Genomic DNA, 23,285 nt, shown 5'->3' with positions numbered 1-23,285 from the left:
GTATTTTGGCTGGATAAAAAACACCATCAAATTGTATAAGGGCATATTTTAAGCCTTTGTTAACTTGGTTAACCCATTGGTGGCCTTCGGCTGTTGTCTGCTCTATGGTCGGGTTGTTGTCTCTTTGACACATTCCCCATTTCCATTCTCAATTTTATTACTTATTTACAGTTAACAGTTCTAGTTTTGCATTTGGAAAGGTATGTGTGAATTAATTTATCAACTATACCAATCATTTTTTGCTAGTAACCGCTTGTTTTGGTCCTCCATGCTTTTCAACTTTGTACTTGTTTGGCTTAATAACTATTTTGATATTAGCGTCACTGATAAGTCTTATGTAGACGAAACCCGCGTCTGACTTATTAAATTATAATCCTAATACCTTTGATAACTATTCCAACCTATATATAGTATTTTTCAAGAGACAAATACCCGCAAAATAAGATAAAAACCCGTCTAAAAGGGCAAAATCTCTTCAAAAGAGTCATCCAATGTTTAAGGCTATATTACAATTTGGTCTGGTTTGATGGATATTGTTTTTATGATTACAGTTTCTATCTAGCTATTATAGTATTCAAGCCATCGGATAAAAACAAAAAAACTAATTCTCATATAAGGGTAATAACTCCTATAAGTTAACATTTATAACTTCTATGGTTTTCAAGATAATTTTTTTATTAAGGGCAATAGTTCTTATAATAATAATTTTTGTGCAAACAAAAAGTAAGCTCTGATCATTTTTCCTGTCAGATGTTTTTCTATCTTTTATAGTTTTTTTAAATTTGACAATTAATGCATTTTTTCTTTATATTAAATTTTTCAGTCACGGCGGCCATGTTTTGTACCAACTGAGGCAAAACAATTATGATAATGCCATGGGAATCTTTTCATGTTTATCTTGATTGATAAAAATGTCTTTTTTTTATGAAAAGTGAAAAGTGAACCATGGACCTTAATCTGAGAGATAGACACAGAAAGAAAATGATATGACGAACATCAGTGCCACTGTAAAGTTCGCTTCGTTTACAGTGGCAATGGTGTTTGTCATATAATTTTTGTTTCTGTGACTATCTCTCAGATTAAGGTCCATGGTTCACGAAGCGAACATTTATTCAAAGATCAATATATAGTATTTGTTCATATGGCAAGTAGATGACTACTATCACAAAGTATTTTTATACTAATTCAGCAGACATACATGTAATAATGGGCTGCCCCGTAAGATGCCCGTTATTTATTAACCAAACTCCTCAATGTCATACCAAAAGTTTATAAAAAACGAATAAAGGGACATTTTTTCAATCGATATAAACCAGTCACCAAGCATTTTTGAGTTACTATCCGAAATCTGGGGAAATTCACACATTTTTATAAATGAAATCACATAACTCCGAAACTTGAAATAAAAAAATTCTAAAAAGCTAAAGGGAACTTACGTCAAAAGATTTACATTTTTAACCAATGTTTCATGAAAATTGGTTAAATCGTTTTTTAGTTATTATCTGACATGTTGACGCATACACATAGTAGGATGGATGGAAAACGGTATCCCATAATACGTCCCGTTATTAAAGTGGCTTACAAACAAAAAATACATGTAAGTTGTATCTGAAACTACCGAAAAAAACAATGAAAAAGGCTACATCAGCCATTGACAAGATTTGGAACAAGAACATTTAACACATTCATGGAATAATTATTTATTTCAAATATACATGATATATCACAGAGACAACAATTTGTTTTCTGCATCTGCACGTTTGAATAAACTTGGTAACATTAATACTATGAATATGTGACAGTAAATAGACGAAATTTGGAATTACACGAAATTACTAAAATTTAGGAATTACATGTAATTCCTGTTGCACTTAGTTAATACAAGTAATTCCTAAAACTGCCCAGTTATTACCAGTAATTACTAATTTTTGAATGAATTTTGACACCTATGTACTTACTTATAAAACAATGTTGAATTGCATGATCAGCTGATCAAAAGTAAGGGCAATAATGATTAACAGATCAGTCAGTACTATTACAAAGTGATCATCCTAAAATATACCTTGATGTTAAAAATGTTAAATTGTCTGAAACATATTCGCTGAAAATGAACGATGATAAAGAATAAGTATTTACTCAGACGTTGTTCAAATTGTACAATGAATATATGGGACGGAGTCTTAATGCAAAAGGAGATGCTGAACACCATAATCAGCAGATTGAACATGAAAAAAAAAACACACACAAAAAAGTAATGGTTTACAAGACGTTTATGTTGTATTTCAAATAATTCATTACATAAAAGCTATTTAACAGTCCTGATTGTTATATTAATGGCTGGTATAAAGAGGGAAGGGTTAATATGCACCTCTTGCTTTGTCTTGCTTTGTCAACCCTTAGCCCCTAACAGGTTCCTTTCCTGGACCCCCTTAGAAGCCTGAAATCTAGACTTAGGACAGGTCCATGTAATATGCGGCGGGGTTAAACTAGTTATCATGTCCATACCCTCTCCCATCTATATTTGTGATTAATGCTGTAAAACAATACAGTCGTTGGCACATTGTCACATTTTTAACAGAAAGCTCCAAATATATCCAAAAATTATAATAGCCTAATGCGTTTGTCTGTTCGCAATTCAGGACCAGATGCTCTGTAAGGATAAGTGTCATCGGCTTCAAATCCGACATTTTCAGTACGTCAATAGCTAGCCTACTAAACATCTAATAAACGGACATTAATATTTGATACAGAAAAGGTGGGGTGACTGCAATATGACCTGTATAATACAATTGTTTTTGCAAGCATAAAGGTCAGGTTACGGCCGTAAATAGTATATGTCACAGATTTCTTTGAATTTGGCTTGTTGAACTGTATCTGCAAATCGAAAAAAATAATGCACTTATCTCTTTTTTTCTGAAATATTATTGATTTAAATCTTTCGAAATAGGTGGTCATTTGTAAAGAAAGCATATAAAATCGACAAAAAAATTCTGTTTCTATGATGTAGAATAATAATAGCAAAATACTGGTAAATACACACAAAACAAAGTCGGTAACCATATGATTATTTTATATAAATAAAACGGAAATTCAGGTATCAACAATATTTTTTTTTCGATTTTCAGATATAACTAAATGACCCCAAGTCATATGCAAAAATTATACCAAAATCTGTGACATAGCCCAATTTTTGTGTTTTGACCTTAAGTTGGGAGGTCTTATAAGAGTTAAACTTTTGCAAATTATAAAAAAAACATCATTTTCCAGTTTCAAAACCCTAACTGAAGTTACAGAGCATGCAGTCTTAAAATACCTTTAATTTTTGTAACCCGAAAGTAAAAATCCAATCCCAGTCCCTCACCTTCTTGTTTGGTTTCTTAAATTATATCTCAAACTTTGAAACAAATATATCAAGTAAGTAAATAGCTGTAAAAATTACTAAACAAAATCAGTGATTACCTGTACTTACTGAAACAATTAGTAAATACATGTAATCACTAAATCGACTAGTAATTACAGGTATTTACTGAATTATTTAGTAATTACGTGTAATTCCTAATTTCACCTATTTACTGTAACAAATACATATCATATGTATGCGTATTTTGTGATTACAGCTTGATATTATCAATAAAACTATCAAAAAAAAAAAAATGATACAAGTTGTGTCACTTTGTCTGCTTATCAAAACACTATACCATTACCACAGAATTACAAATTAAACCTGAATTTAAGAAATTTAGTATAACTACACTTCTGTGAAAAAATATTTCCTGTATTAACTTTGCAGAAAATCTTAGGATGTACACGAACATGAATTATGTTGCTTCTCAAATTCCAGTAGTTCACATATGTCAGACGTTTCGATATTTTAAAACGAACATTGGTTATAAACAATCTATTGCAATTTAATTTCAAATTGCAAAGTCTCTACTTTCTAGCCAAATTATGATATTATCATCTACAGATAAGGCAACATTTGATGAATCAGCAATTTTCAGTCCTATTTCTGGAATGTAATCGCCTAACGGCTGTTCTTATTCTAGTTGCCTTACATCAATGTATTAGTTTTACCTTTATAAGCAAACACAAAACACCTTGAAAATTACGTGTACAGTACAATGATAGCAGTACATGTGGAACGATTGTACTTCCTGGGACATCGGGATAATGATAGGTTTTTAAAGGTTTCACCTCTCTCTAATCCAGAACACACACAAACAGTTAACTGCAGTACTATCATTATAATGTTCAGAAATATATTTGATTATGTATGACGGTCATGTACTTTTTCTGCTATCTTTATAAACTAAAGCCATAAGTGCGTTTGGTTCTTTATCATGTTTATAACATGAATAACGCAAAGAAAAACGTATTAAAAAAAGGAAAAAACTTCACTTTTACCAGAATGTGAAATTATTTCATAGTTTTATACATTTTGTACCTGATTCATACCTCAGCTTGTCTGAATATCGTCAGTAGATGCTGCATTTTTGTCAAATCGCCGTGTTGATATGCATTGATCTAATTAGAGTACACAAAGCAGCAATCGTGTTCCCGGAGATTATACTACAAATCCTCAATCAGGTATTTTTTTATACATCTGTTGGGAGGAATACGAAAATTGCAAATAATTTGATACACATATACCAAAAAAACACGCAATTAAGTTATTATCGGAAATGTCGTCATATCGCTAAGTGAACCTTAATTTGATAGCTATAATGAGTTGAAATTTAGTATATAAGTCTACTATGATGAGTTATAAATCCGAGATTACGTTTTGTTTGTTCGCTGATTTTTGCCGAATTTACAGGCTGTGGATTTTCAAAATTTTATATTAATAACAGTTATACGAACTTTTTGTCATAAAGCCTTCACATATCATGCATATTGAGCTGATTTAAAGTATGTGAGTTGACAAATTTGAAGTACAGATCGATTTTTCATTTGGTTCTGCTCACCTGGTTTTTTGACGCAAATACAGTCTTTTGGACTTTGAACAGTTTTACGGACTTCCATTCTCAAAATTTTACTTCAAAAAATGGGGCAAGATCTTTTTCTTTTGCAAGCAGGGCATTCCGACACATCTAGTATTTTTTTCTAATTTTAAATCATTAAGACTTAAGTAAATTAGTATTCATTAAATTGGAAATATAACTTAATAAACATTTTATTAGAAAAACACTATATAAAAAACCCATTGTTTTAATAGGCTTATATACACACTAATTAACTTTAAAATAATCACATTCAGCTTATCAATGACAATGTTTGAAATGCTCTGTTGTACTTTATATCTGGAAATAATTCTATAAAATGCATAAAAGCCTGTCTTGCTAATTCTATTTCGCCTAACAATTGAAAACTAAAACCCAGGATATAGTAAGATGTACCTTTCAACACGAGATGAGGTATATAATATTTGTTCTTTATAGTCAATTGTAGATCCCGTATGGAATCCCAACATTGTTTGCTATTTTTGAGACGATAATGGCATAGAAAACGAAGGAAATGAGTATATACTGCGGGAGGAATCAAATTGTGTACTACTATTTGTAATTCATCCAGTTGGTACTTGGAGTTGTTGATGGACACTAAATCTAATCGTAAAAACTTCCATAACTGAACAATAGGTATATTCTTAAGTACATATACATTTAAAAACTCATAATCTGAAAACTGCATTGATTGAAGAAGTTTTTCTGGCTTACATTTCAAAAGAGAATACTGAATAATGTGAAGAGCTGCATTGTATTGTTTTCTTCTGTAGAAAAACACAGATAACTTAAACCATTCGGATAAAGCGTCATGCCGTGTGTTTATAATAAGAGTACTTTTGTGAATATTGTACTTCTTATAAGTATATGTATTACAGGACGTATCCTCGAATGGCAGAAATCGCTAACTTTTGCAAACAAATTTTGTCAAATAGTATGTGTACACTCAGGTATTTGATTTTTGAAGTTTTAGTAGACAATACCTTGTATATTACTTTTTCTAATCCAGAATGAAAAGTACTCTGTATAGAGTTGATACAAAACATATGCGAATCTAATAATTTAGCAACCACCTTGGCATGTAAATAACTAGACTCATTGCCAATATCAGTTGCCTCTGCAGTTATGTCCAATATTTGGTCTGACAATAATAAACATTGCCAACCATAGCTGTTTAGAATATACAACTGTTTTAGAAGTGTTTCCTGTGCATGCCCTTTTATCTTATTTTCAAAGAGATTATTCTCAGGAATGAAATAATGCGGACAAACTTTGCATTCAACACAATATATAAGCCTCCTAAAGCATCTCATGAAACAAGATATCGAATTTTCAGGTTTCCATTCTGATGATGGCAATTCTTCGCATATCCAAAACAAAATTGTTTTCATGAAATATGAACAAAGCAATTCTTTACAATCTACGTCTAAAGCTACAACATCTTTTAGAAGAATTTTTTTGAGTGCATAACATAATATTTGTGTATGTGTAAATGAATAGATAAGTAGTTTTTCGCCAATTGAAAATGATATGCGCCACTCTAATTCTTCTTGTGTAGATCTTTTCACACCTACAGGTACAAATAGAACCCCGTGTTTTACAATAGCCTGTTTAACGTCGTATGTCTGCCATGAATTATTTGATCTTGTTACCCATTACTTTGCTGGTGTAATCCATAATTTGCTATGTAGACAGTATGTAAAGTCATATAACCCACGTTCATCAGATACACATGGCCCAGGTATAGTCATATAAATATCTATGACTGCTTCCACTGCTAAAAAAGAGTGTTTACGGTTTTAACAGGGTTGATTACAGAACATTTCGAATCATATGTTAATGATATGTATTAGTTAGAGGACATTTCGATTCGTATGTTAACCGTAATAGTATAAGGTAATTTGGAATCGTGTTTTGAGATTATTACATGTGGTTACAGGGCATTTTGATTCGTGTGTGTGTAGTGTTGGGTAAGTACATCTCAATTCATGTATTAATAGAATAGGTTCTAAAAAATGTCAATACATTTGTTATAGTGTTAGTTACAGAATTTTTCGATACGTATATTTAATGTTTGGATACAAAACATTTCGGATAGTATCTTGCTACAAGTAGTCATCATTTAAAGACAAAACAGGTATCTCCAAAATTAAAGCATAAAGTGTACGGTAATATTAGATTTGTCTTAATTAAGAAAGCAAGACCTCTATTTTGGCAAAACAGAAATCGATCCTTAACTGTGCGAAAATCAAGTACGGGAAATCATCAATTAAAATGTTAGTCCGAAACTTTGTTTTTTTATTTGTTTCGTACTGCTGATTTTATGTTAAGAGGATGATTAACAGAGGAGGTATACAATCAAATATACTTAAGAAAAGTTCACAAATTTTGGTAATGCAGATAACTTTTTCCTTTTTATGCCGTATATTACAAACTTGTCACAAGAGTCATTGAAAACGCAATGGTTTTATTCAAACTCTTGGCATATGCATAACTCTTCTCCTTGATTATATCAGATAACATTGCATTCATATTCGTGATTTGGTCCGAATGTGAGATACATTGCCAGCCAAAACTGTTAAGAATATACAACTTATCCAAAAGTGCTTTCTGTGCTTGTCCTTGTATCTTATTCTCAAATAGATTATTCTCAGGAATGAAATAATGCGGACAAACTTTGTACTTAACACATTATATAAGCCCCCTGAAACATATCATAAAATAAGATATCAAGTTTTCAGGTTTCCATTCTGATGAAGGCAATTCTTCGCATATCCAAAACAAAATTGTTTTCATGAAATATGAACAAAGCAATTCTTTACAATCTACATCTTAAGCTATAACGTCTTTAAGAAGAATTTTCATTAGTGCATAACATAGTAATTGTGTATGTGTAAATGAAGAGATAAGTAGTTTATCACCAACGGAAAATTATATTCGCCATTCTAATTCTTTTTGTGTAGATCCTCTCACATCTAAAGGTACAAAGAGAATCCCGTGTTTCACAGTACTCTGTTTAACATCGCACCTCGGCAATGAATTATTGGATCGTGTTATCCATTGTTTTGCTGGTTTTATCCATAATTTACAATGTAAACAGTTGGCATAGTCAAATACTCCTAGTTCGTCGGTTAAACATGGTTCATGTACGGTCGTAAATATGTCGGCTGCAAATCTTTGTTTATATAAAAGACTTGAAAAGTAGGAATCCCTATCGATATCAATACAGACTTTTAAGATTTCCCGGTTATTATCGTGCACTAGACGTAACTTAGTGAAACCTGGATGTGTATCTTCCAGTTCCATTGTAAAATGTATTTTATCAGTATTTAAATCAATATGTGAGTCTTCACAGACATCAATCAGTTTCAATTCCACCATTATATCTATATCACTACCACGCATTTGTAGTCCCTCTCCGGAACTTCCACTGGTAACTAATGTCGACGTCTTGTTGCTCTGTAAGTTGTCCCTGACAGTGTTCATCATCCTGATTGTTCTTACATGTTTCTCTGTTCCAACAACGTTCTGACATAAATAATGATACCAAGCTATTGATGTATTTTTGATCGCTGATTCTGTAAAAAAATATGACACAGTGTTTGCAAAGTCTAAAGACATGAAAATTTCCTAACAATTTATTAATTTGTTCATCGTTTCTGTAAAAAAAACCCAACTTAACATTAAGTGATAAAGCTAGTGATACAAACTTGTGCTTCATTTTTGTCATATCCCGAGTTTTGGTCTAATTTTTCACGAACAGTTTTAAGCCAAGATATGGATCTTGTGTTAATGTTATTAATTACTGAACATTTTGGATCTTTTTTTGCGGCAAAGATTTTACTAAAACTTTAAGGCTCGATAAAGTAACATAGTCATCGTGTTAAGATATTACATTGATTGATTATTGGTGTTTTAACGCAACATTTTAGCGCCACTTTTGTGCTATTTCGTGGCGGCCAGTTTTTATTTGTGGGGAAGCCAGGGTGCCCGGAAAAAAAATCACCGACCTTCGATAGGAAAAATGACAATTCTAGTCAATTAAGATTGGAGTTAAGTGCACCCGCACAGGCGGGGTTCGAATTCACAGCCTCAGTGTTGACTGGCTAGTGATTACAATAGTAGAACTACTTAGACCACTTTGCCACCGAGGCACCCTTAAGACATTGCATGTTTTTCCCAAATTTTGTAATTTTGTAGCCGATAGAGACCAAAAAGAACCAAACAATTGCATTTCCTTCAAAATATTACGATAAAAAGAAAACTCAAGACGTTCATTTTGGCAAAATTGAAACCTCACCTTTACTAAGAGAACATGAAATACAGGTTAACTTATTTCTAAATTTTTGTGTTGTTTTATTTGTTTCGTACTTATAATTTATAAGGTTAAAGTAAAGTTAACAGAGGGCTTACATAATCAAATATAGTTCAGATAAGTTCACAAATATTTGATATGCAGATATATTTCGTTTTTATGCTGCATTTTAAAATTTTGTAACAAAAGCAGACGGATACTTAATGATTTTATTCTAACTTTTCAAGATTCTTAAATATTGTAAGAACTTTATTTCGTCTTTTTTTTTTAGAAAAAATCGACGAAACCCTTTTCCAACGAAAGACTGGGTGATCCTGTACTTACTTCATACTGAAGGATGAGATAGCCGGAAAATTTTTGTTTCCTTTTTTCTCTCCCTTCTCTACTTTCGACCTAGATTTTTTTCATTCCAACATGTTTATATTGTACATCGGCATAACAGATGTATCCCGAAGTGCTTGCTATTATTTATTATTCAGCAAAGTCATTGTAAAATGCTAAACATATATATTAACATATGTTTTACTGAAGAAGAAAACAGTGTGTTGTGGAGGAACTGTGTGTGGAATAGAAACCAATGGAAAGAAGACGAGAAAATGCGTTATTACCCGCCATTTTGCATGTAAACTCCAATTTTATTTTCCCTGACCTGGTAACGGAGACTACCCTAATATCTACTTTCGTTTCTATTCAAAGTCCATTTGCAATTGATATTTAAAAATACATTAAATGCAATCTATTTTATTCTCTTTTTTCAATGTTTACTATTTGTGTGACCAAAATGTTGAAACAAACCTTTTACTGGCATGCTTGTATCACATGTATTTGATGATGGCATCAAATAACTCTACAAAAATAAAATTTTAGAACAATTTCTACAAATGAACAAGTATTGGGGAAATATCCCCACAAAGTTGATAACAAAACGAATATCAATAGACTTTGGACATTTACCCAATAAGATGATAACCAACAATAAAATCAAAAGAATGGGGAAATTTCCCAAAAAAGATGATAGCCAAAATAAAATAAAAAGACTGGGGAATCGTAATATATTTCCCAAAAAAGATAACCAACAAGAAATCAATAGACTTGGGAAATTTCCCCCAAAAGATCATATAACCAACAAAAAATCAATTGACTGGGGAAATCTCCCCATAATGATGATAACTAACAAGAAATCATTAGACTATGGTAATTTCCTAAAAAGATGATAACCATCAACAAACCAATAGACTGGGGAAATTTCCCCTAAAAGATGATAGCGAAAAAGAAATCAATAGAATGGGGAAGTTTCCCCCAAAAAGATGGTAACCAACAAGAAATCATTAGACAAGGGAATTTTCCCAAAAAGGATGATAACCAACCAAGAAATCAATAGACTGGGGAAATTTCCCCAACAAGATAACACAATAGTAATCAGTAGGGTGAGGAATTGTCCCCACAGAGATGATAACCAAAATATTTCATAGGCTTGTTGAAAATCCAAATGCATTGCACAACTACAACAGTGATACATATGTCGTCTTACAGATACAGTAAGCAGAGAAAATGGGGAACATTCTCATAAGCAAATAACACAATTATTGGGAAACATTGACTGAGAATACAACAAATATCGCAGAAAAAGATGATGCAGTTCACGAAATTGGGCAATTTCCTCACAAAATCTTGTTTAACGTAATAATGTATATCGGGGCCTTTTGTAGTCGACTATACGGTATGGTTTTTCTAATGTTGAAGGCCGTACTGTTGCCTATAAGTCCTTAAATCCGCTTCCTTTATAAACGTTGATGGATAGTTGTCTCATTGTCAATCATACCAGATTTCCTCATAATATATAGCTACGAGTTAACTCATATGTATGAAATTCCCCGCCTGTTTGAAAAATTGTACACGTTCATGGAGACCATGGCAAACAATTGACATATATGAAGAGAGTTGACATTTTTGTATACTATGGTATTAATTTCAACCGTTTAAGATTTACAGCATATATTATAAAGCAAACATAAATCAAACCAATTAAAACAGACTTAAACATGGTAAATAGAAAATAAGTTCTTTCAGATTTTTTGGTGTCCTCATTCAACAACAATAGATCATGTCTTTGAGTTGGAGTCATTTTTTCCTTTCCTGTAAATATATCATGCCTTAAGTTAGCGTCTTCTTTTCCTTTCCTGTAAATATATAAATTGGTGATACAAAAGATTGCTTCATGTATCAGACAGTGTGACGTTACGCTATTATGACGTATTTATAAATAACACTACTAATTTTACGCGGTTAAGCCCCAGTTACACTAGACCACGATCGCATTACGCTCACCGCGATCTAAAATAAATTCAGATCGTGGTGAGGTTGCGGTATGAGCGGCATGAAAATGTTAATTTTCGTTTCTTTCACGTTGCTATTACCTCCTCATTACGCTTCTACAACGATCCCGCTACGATTATACCACGTTCTCACCACGCTTATCTGCGACCTCACTACGATTATCCCGATCTTTCTGCGCTCATCACGTCCTCACGACCATACCACGATTTATCCGATTGCAACACGATCTTAGCACGCTTCTTCTGCGATTATAGGACGCTCTCACCACGACCATACTACGATCATACCACGTTCATACCGTGATCTTACTACGCTCTCAGTAATAACATCAACATCGAGTTCGATATAGATACTGTTCCATTTCTTCTATTTCTCACTGATACGTAGAGTTTCAAAAAATCTACCAGAACTCGTGGGCGTGGTGGTAGGGGTAGATGTAGAAGCAGAGGGAGATCTGATAGTAAAGAATCATGATCCAGTAGAGATATGGGGCAATATGCGCAATTGTTTCTACATAGGCGGTAATGGTAACGTTTTCTTCTCTAGCTCAATCCATATCGTAAACTTGGATATGTATGATGGCTCGTTTCGAAGCTGAGACATTTTCACATATGTGGTTAAATTTTCGGGGTACGAAGTGTGAATCATATTTCCGTAAATTAGCATACCCCGAAAATCCTTTCGTGATGCAGCTCCTCATGGTAAAAAATCCCTTTTTTCACACAATAATTTCTTTGAAAATTTTATACTTTGAATACATTTAATAACTCAACAGTTTTTACATATTTATTCTATGGTCCTCTACTTTCCAGATCAACACAAATGGTTAGGCTCAGTCACCTGCTAAAAATTGAAACATGTCCAATATCACTACACAGAGATTTGTTGTTTACACGCAACTTTTGTGTTCCTCAATTGGAGGAGCATTAGGGATATTGACCAATATTGAAATTCATAGTTCTGATTTTTCCAAATATTCTTTTGTCATCTTCATTTGTATGACTTTCTGAATAAATCTGTGTATTTTTGTCCATTTCTGAAAAAAATAAAGTTGTTTCAGCACTATAAGACAATGACCCTTTTATCGCCAATAATTCCCAAATCTACAGTTAACTATTTGGTTATAATCTTTGTGAAGAAATTTCCTTAGTCTAAATATTTCTTTTTGGTTATCACCTGTTTTGGGAAATTTCCCCATTCTATTGATATCGCTATCGTTGCAATATTTTGAGGGAAATTTCTCAGTCTATTTATTTATTTTTGGTTATTAAAATTTTTGTGATTTTGCTTTCGTTATCATTTTTTTGGGGGAATTTCCCCAGTCTTTTGATTTCTTTTTGGTTATCAACTTGGTGGGGAAATTTCCCCATTTTAGTGATTTCGTTTTCGTTATCATCTTTTTGGGGAAATTTCCCCATTCTATTGATTTCTTGTTGGTTATCATTTTTTTGGGGAGATTTCCCCATTCTATTGACTTCTTTTTGGTTATCGTCTTTTTTGGGGAAATTTCCACATTTTATTGATTTCTTTTAAGTTTTCATCTTTTTGGGGAAATTTCCCCAGTCTATTGGTTTGTTGATGGTTATCATCTTTTTAGGGAAATTTCCCTATTCTATTGATTTCCTGTTGGTCATCATCTTTTTGGGGAAATTTCCCAAATTATTGATATCTGATTGGTTATCATCTTTATGGGGAAATTTCCCCAAATTGAATACTTTTTAACAGTTATTTCTACGTTTCTTGTACATGTAAAGTAAAACGTGTTTATTTCTTGAGATTGTTCTCCAAGTTTTGTTGTGTAGTGTTATTTGATATCATCATCAAATATGTGTGATTAAATCATGGCAGTTAAATTTTTGTTGGAATATTTTGTTCACACAAATAGAAAACATTGAAAAAAGAAAATCAAATACAAATTCTCTTTTTCAAATAGATTGCGTTATTACCTTACAAATACACTTTAACTTTATTTTAGTGATATAAAAGACATTTATAACCTGAACTTCCTGCGTTGAGATTATAAACAAATTGATTTTGAAATAGATTACACACTAAACATTTTGACTTTCTAAAGTAATATAATATATTTCAGTTATAGATTTAACTTTTTTTTAAATAAGTCTTTTTTACGAAACTATTGTACTTATTTTCTTATTTTATCTTTCCTTTAAAAGGAATTTATTAACGGTTCCTCTTCATATAACATTTTCTTATTATCAAAAGATTTCAAGCAACTCATTCGATATTGTTGTTACATATGTTTTTTTAGGGAGACAGGTTCAGTATAATAAAGACTGTTGTAAAAGAGGGACGAAAGATACCAGAGGGACAGTCAAACTCATAGATCGAAAACAAACTGACAACGCCATGGCCAAAAATAAAAAGACAAACAGACAAATAATAGTAAAGATGACACAACATAGAAAACTAAAGACTAGGCAACACGAACCCCACCAAAAACTGGGGGTGATCTCAGGTGCTCCGGAAGGGTAAGCAGATCCTGCTCCACATGTAGCACCCGTCATGTTGCTTATGTTATTACAAATCCGGTAAAAGAATCGGTGATGAAACAAAAACCAATAGATTGAAGTGAAAATAATGTGTTATTGAAGTATTAGCTGCCATTTTTGTTGTAAACGCTAGTTTTATTTACACGGATCCATTTACGGGGACCTCCCAAAAAAGTACTTTCATTTCTATTGATAGTTCATATGCAATTGATATTTAAAAATGAATTACCTGGTGAATACACTTTTAATTTAAATTTAGTGTATAAAAGACATGTACATCCTGAACTTCCTGCGTTGGGATTATAAAAAAAAATGATCTTGAAATTGATTTCACACTAAACATATGACTTTCTTAAGTAATAATCTAATTTTAATTATAGATTGATCATTTTTAAATACGTTTTTCTTACAAAAATATTGTACTTATTTTTTTATTTTTTCTTTCCTTTAAGGTGACTTCCGATACTAAGGGAGATAACAACGTTTTACTGATGTAAAACTGGTTCCCTGTTTTAATCTAAGGATATATCGCCTATATATATGGGTCACGGATTCAGTTCCGTTGTCGTCTGTTGATAACGTGTGTAAACAATTACAGCTGATCGCACGGATGAGAGGAAGGTTTATCAAAAAGGTTAAATTCATGCGTTCGTTTAAAATGAAGAATATGAATAGCTTCAGCCTGAAAGTTCACACAGTCTTAAATGATTTTCAACTTATAAGATCATATGATATAAGTTTTTGTGAGTTGGAGAAATTCGGCGTCCGATCACAGTGACCTTTCGTTTGACGAAACCTGGAAAGAAGGTCGACGGCTAGCTCTGGTTCACAACCTAGCACAGAATCTGTTCGTTAGGATGTGTGACTGTCCCCTGCGGATACTGTCGGCAAACGGAAATACGACCTTGGAGGTGGAGGCAGTGGAGCATTTTGTCCATACCATGCTACCTTGTAGTAGCTGCAGTGCATGTAACCTGCATATCATGCATATGTTACAGCGTAGAAACGAGGAAAAGAAATGGGACTGGTGAATTTGTTATCAATTCAAAAGCTGCACTTGGTAAGAGATTTAAATTTTCTCTCTAGATTCTCTTACACATTTCACTGGGTGGAGAAGGTGTATGGTTTCATGTCTTGTTTAAATGAACCTGCTCCACACCTCTCTTTTTCTTTCTTGAATTCCCCTCTATTATGGTCTGGGGTTTGTGTGGTTTGAGGGTAAAAAGCATAATTTTGAGTGGAAGTGCTGCCCAAATATTTTAGGAAGCTGGACTTTAGTATTTTTTCTGGAATTTTGCCCCTGGAAGTTATTCAATTTATTATTTTTGCAATGAACAGAAAGACAACAGCATAAGGGGCTTTTTAGTTTTACATCCAAAAGGGGAGGATTATTTTGTAAATAATTATTTGGTAGCAATTTATCATAAATGAAATTAGAATTGAAAAAGAAAACAAATACAGTCACAATGATTCATTCACAGAAATAATGTTTTACAAACTTGAAATATTAGTTGTCTTTATCTTATAATCAGAATTTTCATATTAATCATCTTTTGCATGTGATCATAGACCAAGTGGTCTGATACCTTAGAGATTTAGTCATTTAAAAACACAAATAGAATGATGTGTAGAATGCAGGATAATACATGAAGGGAAAAAAGAAAATAAGGAAGGGGCATGCATGCCACACCCACCCTCACTCCACATAATTAGAAATTTATATGAGTCTGTGATCTATAAGAATAAAGGCAAATATGAATTTACAATCATATTATATAAATATAAATTAAAAAAAACAATTGTATATTCCAAATAAAATTATGAACTCAAAAGTCTAAATAGTTTATCTAATTAACCAATGCGAAGACTGACATTTCATATCATATTTTTCAGGAATGATACATGCAGGAATTAGTGCCACACATTTTAACATTTTCTTAATGGATTGAATGTACTTTCTGTGAATCCATCCACCATACAGAAAAAGAAGAATGAAACCGGAAAGAAAATATTTGCAGTTGCAATAGAATCCTGTAAATTAAATCAGGAGATGAAACAGTTTTAAACATGGTTAATATTATGAGTAATTGGAAGGTAATTAAATCTTTAGTTAAATAATTTCAAAGTATTTTTTTGATAATGTACCAAAGCAGATATAAAGTATAATGAGGACCATAATTATATTCATATTTGCCCTAGTAGTCATAAAAATGAATTAACAGATCTTGATAATAATTTCATGTTTATGGTCTATATTTCAAATTAATTTTTTGGTAAAGCAGTGTTATATATACTTGAAGACTTTGATGTATAGATCATGACAGAATTTGTTTCAACAAAAATATTGAACTAGAATTAGTTACATTGGTATTTATTAATTTAAATCTATATTTATGGATAATTTCAACAAATTTAATGAACCCAATTTGGTTTTGAAAGCCTTTATACATTATTTTTACAAATTTCATTGTTGATAGCCTGAGTTTCCGGTTAATTTTAAATGTAATATGTTTTAGCTATAGCATTTGAACACTGCATGTACTTTCATTAATATATGTTGTTCTACTTTTTTTTCATTAGGTTGAAGCCAGTTTTGTTGCAGAATGGCAAATGTTTGGTACTGGTTGGAACTATGAAAGTAATACAGGTAAATTTAAAGGATTAAGGCTTTAACTTTATTAATAGAAAAGAAATGCCCAAATGTCAAGGTCAAAGTGGACCTTGTAGATTCTAAACACCCTTGTGAAATCTTAAGAAGCAACAGTCTTCTATGGTGAGAGGATGCCGTACTTTGCAATGCTCATGTTATTATATGGAATATGATTTTTTTTTCAGTTTGTGAGTGAATTTATAGTTAATTTAATTTTTAAAAAAATGGCTCGTTTACCATTATTTTTATTATTTTGTTATTGAACAACCGAAGTTGATAACAAGTAATATAAAAGTCTCACTCATTATGAATCCTATAATTATATAAATTTACTCTCAATACGATTTTTATTATCTTTCTTATCAATTGTAGGTCTTAGGGTGGATCATCATCCTTTTAAAGAACAACAGGCTATTAGCAGCAGTTTTACAGAAAAATGAAGGATATAAATGGCTGTCAATGGTAAATACATACATTTTAGGATAATTACATGGATTTACCTTTGAGAAAAATACTTGAGGTTTCATTTGATACTTTTTAATCTGATAATGGTGTTTTGCTGGCATAAACATTTCTTTTTAGACAATAGATTTAGTAGATTTTAGTTCATATCTCATCAACTATAAATTGTAGGATCATGTAAACTTGTACAAAGATGACATACATTTGCCACTTCACTGACTTTGGTAATGTTAAACATCCAATTTCATATCTCAGCAACCATATTCAAAGGTGTCAGATCATGCAAACTTATATACACAGATGACTCTCAGAGTCTCAGTTAGTAACTCAGCTTCCAGGCAAAAGAAGGTCACAGTGATCCACATTTTACACTATTGATTTGTACTTTATTTTATTATTTAATAAATATAAAGTATATTATAAAGACTGCCACTGGTTCCTATGTGCCACAATGAAGCTAACTATGTGATGTAGATTACTTATGTTTATCACAAACTTGGTCACATGTTGTATATGTAAATGTATACCAAAAAGAACAGTTCAACTGTATTGATTTAAGATAAATGGTCAAGGTGACATCTATCAAATATATACCTTGAATTTGCATTTGTATTGGACACTGTAATGCTCCCTATATTGTCACTTATATTTCATTCCAAATTGCCATTGTACATTAAAAAAACACTAAAAAGGATGTACATCATATGCAGAAGCAATATAAAATTGCATACCCATCAGGTGACCTAATTATTGCAATCACTTCAAAAACCTGGCCATATATCACATTATGATGTTAAACGCTTAATGAGTACCTTTGTTAGTCAGGTATATAATCTTTTTAAATTGATGTTTTAATACATGATTGGATTAATTTTGCACTATAATATTATATATTACACCTTTTCATTACAGATAAATAAATTAAACTTTCAGGTAAATGCAACATCAGAACGTTCCCCCGGCAAATTTACTCTGAAAGTTTGGGAAAGTATGAATTAGAAATTGGAGAGGCAAAGAGATAACCAGAAAACAATGAATTTAAAAGAGAAGAATTGAAATAAAAAGAATAGAAAGAAGGCCCCATGTAGTTCAAATGTTAAAGAAGAAACAACATATGAAATAGAAACTGAAGTAAACGACACTGCTTTAGTGCTTGTGACATTCAGCAAATTCCTTCTCATATTCTTTATAATATATATATATATATATATATAGATCAATGTGTAAAATTTGATTTTCAAACAAGACGTCTTTTAAGAAATAGTGACATCACTCAGGTAGCCGCTGTCAGTGGATCAAACCTATTCCAGAGATGTAATATGCCAAGATGTGACATTTCAAATGAAGCGAGCAAAATAACTGGTATTTTCTTTTCGTAATGCTACTTATAGTAATATGATATATCTGAATGGGAGCAACCTGTACTATTCAATATGGATCGAAGGATTGACAATTTTGACAGGGAACAAAATGAACTCTAATTATGCTATGACTATCAATCAGTATTTGACTGAATCAGAGGAGTAAACTATATACATATTTTTAAATATAACAGTCTATATCTTTGCTTAATTATTGAGGCATTAAAAATAAAGAAAGTTGAAAAACCTTTGAAAAAGTTATAATTTCATCATTTTTTGCTTATGTTACTATGACAACTGAAAATATATAATGTATTATTATTATTATGCTTCATCAAACTTACATCATTAATTGAGGACAGGGTGACAAAGTCTTGACATTTTTTTAATCCATTTACTTGCATGACTGGTATCTATGAATCGATAATTGAAAGAAAAAAATATATGGTGATTTTCGCTAACTGCTGAGTAATTTGTTTTGCTCGTTTTAGACCACAGTAATGCTTATATAAGCTGCATTATCATAATATTTGTTTACATTTACATAGAAGCCATGTGTTGTAGCTCTGAAATCATGGTATTTGATCTCTTTTTGTCTGTTTGGTAGCTACTCTTGCACATCAGAACAATGCAAAACTTGAATTTTCCAATTTCTTGTCCTGTTGCCATGGTAACCGTTGTTTGTAGAAACAAAAATTGCTTTCATTTGATTGTCTTGTGAAACTGTATTAATCTGTGTAAGTTTAACAAAGGATATGACAACATGTGTCACACTTTGTACACACAATTTTGAGAGATATACAAAGAACTGCTGTTGATAACTGTGTCGTTGGGGGTCATCAAAACGTTTTTAGGTAAAATAATGGTCTGGTGACCCATATTTTTCTTTTTATTTATTAAAAGCTCATTGTTTTGACCATCTTATTTCAAATTAAAAAAATTTTCATTTGACCATTTTTTGGGAAGTTTAAGAAAAATAGAATTTTTTAACAAAATCTGTGTTTTTTGTGTGCAGCAGTGTTGATGAAATTTGAGCCGAAATTAATAAATATGAATAAAACTGCCATTATTTGTGTTGTATTTACATTCTTAATGTTAATTTTGTAATAAATGAAGAACAAACCTTTCAAAATACTTTCAAAGGCTTGAAAAAAATCCAGAGTTTCTACATCAGGTATGTATTTATGCATACACGTGATGTACCAACTTTGGTGACCGTTACCATGGAAACGAGTCTGGTGACATACTATTTTTACCTTAAATTTTTATAGAGGCCATTGCATTTTATATGTATGCAAATTTTAAGAAAAATTCAATGGTGAAAAAAAAATTGCTATATCTGTAGGGATCCACCTTAAAAGGGATTTATTATGGTTCTTCATCATAGGATATTTTCTTATTTCAAAAAGGTTTCAACCAACAGATTCGATATTATTGTTTCTATAAAATGTCAAGGTCACACACAAACACATCAGAAATCCAATAATTAAAAAGAAAACCAAAAAAACAAAACAAAAACGATTGAAACAAAAAAACCATAGTTGAACCGAAAAACTTAGGTAAAAAGTAGAATCACAAAACTACTGAACTCCAAGGAAAATTCAAAATGGAAAGTCCCTAATCAAATGGCAAAATCAAAAGCTCAAACACATCAAACGAATGGATAACAAATGTCATATTCCTGACTTGGTACAGGCATTTTCTTCTGTAGAAAATAGTGGATTGAACCTTGTTTTATAGCTAGCTAAACCTCTCACTTGTATGACAGTCGCATCAAATTCCATTATATTGACAACGATGCGTAAACAAAACACACAGACAATATAGATAAAAATGTCAAAAATTCATCAGTCAACACTGTGTTATAATCTTATTCACTAAAAATTCATACAAATATGTAACAAAACAGCACAAAATGGCATATATGTGTAAAATAAGTATTTTTATCGAAATTATTGTACTTAATTTCGTATTCTTTTTTTCCTTTAAAAGACATTTGTTAAAAGTTCTTCATCATAGGATATTTTCTTATTCCAAAGGGTTTCAAAGCAACATTCTCGATATTGTTGTTACATATGTTGTATTGGGGGAAAATGTATACTATATTAAAGTTTGTTGTAAAGGAACCGTAAACGATGCGTAAACAAAACAAACAGCCAATATAGATAAAAATGTCAAAAATTCATTAGTCGACATTGTATTATAATCTTATTTACTAAAAATACATACAAATATGTAACAAAACAGCACAAAATGGCATATATGTGTAAAATAAGTATTTTTGACGAAATTATTGTACTTAATTTCGTATTCTTTTTTTCCTTTAAAAGACATTTGTTAAAAGTTCTTCATCATAGGATATTTTCTTATTCCAAAGGGTTTCAAAGCAACATTCTCGATATTGTTGTTACACATGTTGTATTGGGGGAAAATGTATACTATATTAAAGTTTGTTGTAAAGGAATCGTAGATGAAACAGAAACCAATAGAATGAAGTGAAGAAAATGTGTTATTGAATAATTATTACCTGCCATTTTGGTTGAAATATCAATTTCAAGATAATTTTTTCCTATAATCCCAACGCAAGAAGTTCCGAATCTACATATCTTTTATATCAACAAATTTGAAGGTAAGCCATTTGCACATGATTTTTAAAGTTTTTTTTCTTATATCAAATGTATTATGCTGTAACACTATTGTCCGAGTTTAGTGTGGTAGGGCGCTTACAATGTTTTATTCCTGACACTCTTCACATGTACGTACATGTTACAAATCAAGAGCCTTTTATTCAGTGATTCACGTTGGTTCATGCCTGTAATTATATATTATATGTTTTTCTCGTAAATTATTTTGTATGAATCATTTCATTAGTTTCCTAGTTTGATTTACTACAGATTTTTCATATCGGGTCTTTCATATGTTTTCTTAAAATCCCCTGTACCAAGTCACGAATATTGCAGTTGTCATCTAATAGTTTGTTTGTATGTACGTTGGCATTTGTTTTTATTGCACTTCAGTGTTCCTGTTCATGCTTTTGTTACTTTGTTTTCTTCTTATAGTTGATGTGTTTCCCTCGGTTTTAGTTTGTAAACCATATTTGTTTTCTCTCAGTCGATTTTTGACTTTTGACCACCGGCACTGCATGAAAAGTCATCTTTTGGTCAACTTTCGTACAGCACAAAATATTATTAACAGATTATTCGTATCCTAAGATCTTATTTTGTTACCTTTTGTCATAGGAAAGGCAACCTTCAGCCTTTTGTTTTGAAAAAGGTGAATAAAAGATGAGATGTGACATTGTGTTCCTTTTGAAAGGTGGACCACATATCGTCTGTGATATTTCGTTCATATTGAAAGGTTGACGACAGACCATATGACATTTTGTTCTTACAGAAAGGTTTATGACAGATCATCATTGGCATTTGTCCATATGGAAAGCTGAACGACAGATCAAGAGAGACATTTTGTTCATACTAAAAGGTGAAATACAGGTCATCCGTGATACTTCGTTCATACTGAAAAGTGAACAAAGGGTTATTTAGAACATTTTGTTTAAAGTATTACCATATTAGGTCACTGGTGTACTGTGTAAATATTTATATCTTACCAACTATCTGTTATTTGTGGAAAAAAGTATTAATCACTTCGAGTATTTAACATATGAAGCTTATATCAGGAAACGTCAAATACTAATACTTGTGTACAGTGTATTAAATATACACTGTGGAGAGCATGTGACATCACACTACCAATGGAATTCTATGAACTCTATAGAAGGAGTGGTGTAACTATATGACACTGCATGGCCTTCTACAAAGAGCAAAACCCATATCAAGCTTTTGATTGCCCTGGCATGACAAAATGAGAAAAAAATCCAAGATAGAAGAAAACCAAAGGCCTGATCAATTTTAATTCCAATTTAGCAATAGTAATTGAGCTAATATCATGAATTTCAATATCTCACTGTTCAGCTTTAATAGCGGCTTCAATAATTTTAAACATAGATCTTATAAATGAAACTAACTGAATGATAACAAAAACCAACACATTATTTAATGTTATATAAAATTTATTTATCATACAAAAGTTTGCATATTAAGAACATATTGGTATTAAAGAACACAAAATTAATTGAACAAAAAACCTCCATATCAGATATTCTACATTGTTTTAGACAGCTTGCTAAACAAAATTTATGGTGTCTTATTATTGTGTGAAGTGTTAAATTAACCAAATAAATCTTCAAAAGTAATAACAAGCAAGAAATATTAATTACATTCATAAAATTTAATATAATAGTGAACAGCAAAAATATATTAATGTATAGCAAATGTGCACTTACACTTTTGCAGCATAAGTATGTAAAACAAATTATCCTAGATTCATTTTGTCTTGATAAAATCTACTCAATTCAAAAAATCATTTAAATATATAAATAATGTTTTTTTTAGACTTTTTTTTCTGATAATATTATAAGTACTATATATACCATGGTTCTTACGAGTTAACATATTTAAACAAACGAATCCGAAGGATGAGTTTGTTTAAATATGTTAATGAGTAAAACACATGGTATATATAATTTGTAATATAAATAAAATGGTTGACAGCTTGAACTAATGTTAGAAATTGATCACGTTACCGTTTTAT

General features: G+C 31.4%; 1 long non-coding RNA gene across 2 annotated transcripts; it reads left to right on the top strand.

Annotated features, from left to right (window-relative positions):
- Positions 1–14,625: 14,625 nt before the first annotated feature.
- On the top strand, positions 14,626–18,937 carry LOC127715058 (uncharacterized). Of its 2 annotated transcripts, none has more exons than XR_007988102.1 (5): positions 14,626–15,222; positions 16,056–16,256; positions 16,743–16,809; positions 17,185–17,274; positions 18,208–18,937. It is a non-coding gene; the product is annotated as an uncharacterized LOC127715058 (long non-coding RNA). The 2 variants fall into 2 exon arrangements; XR_007988101.1 differs by having other exon boundaries at positions 18,187–18,937.
- The last annotated feature ends 4,348 nt before the right edge of the window (positions 18,938–23,285 follow it).

Source organism: Mytilus californianus, unplaced genomic scaffold (assembly GCF_021869535.1).
Source record: "Mytilus californianus isolate M0D057914Y unplaced genomic scaffold, xbMytCali1.0.p SCAF_9, whole genome shotgun sequence".
Lineage (NCBI taxonomy): Eukaryota > Metazoa > Mollusca > Bivalvia > Mytilida > Mytilidae > Mytilus > Mytilus californianus.
This window is presented reverse-complemented; position numbering and strand designations above follow the sequence as displayed.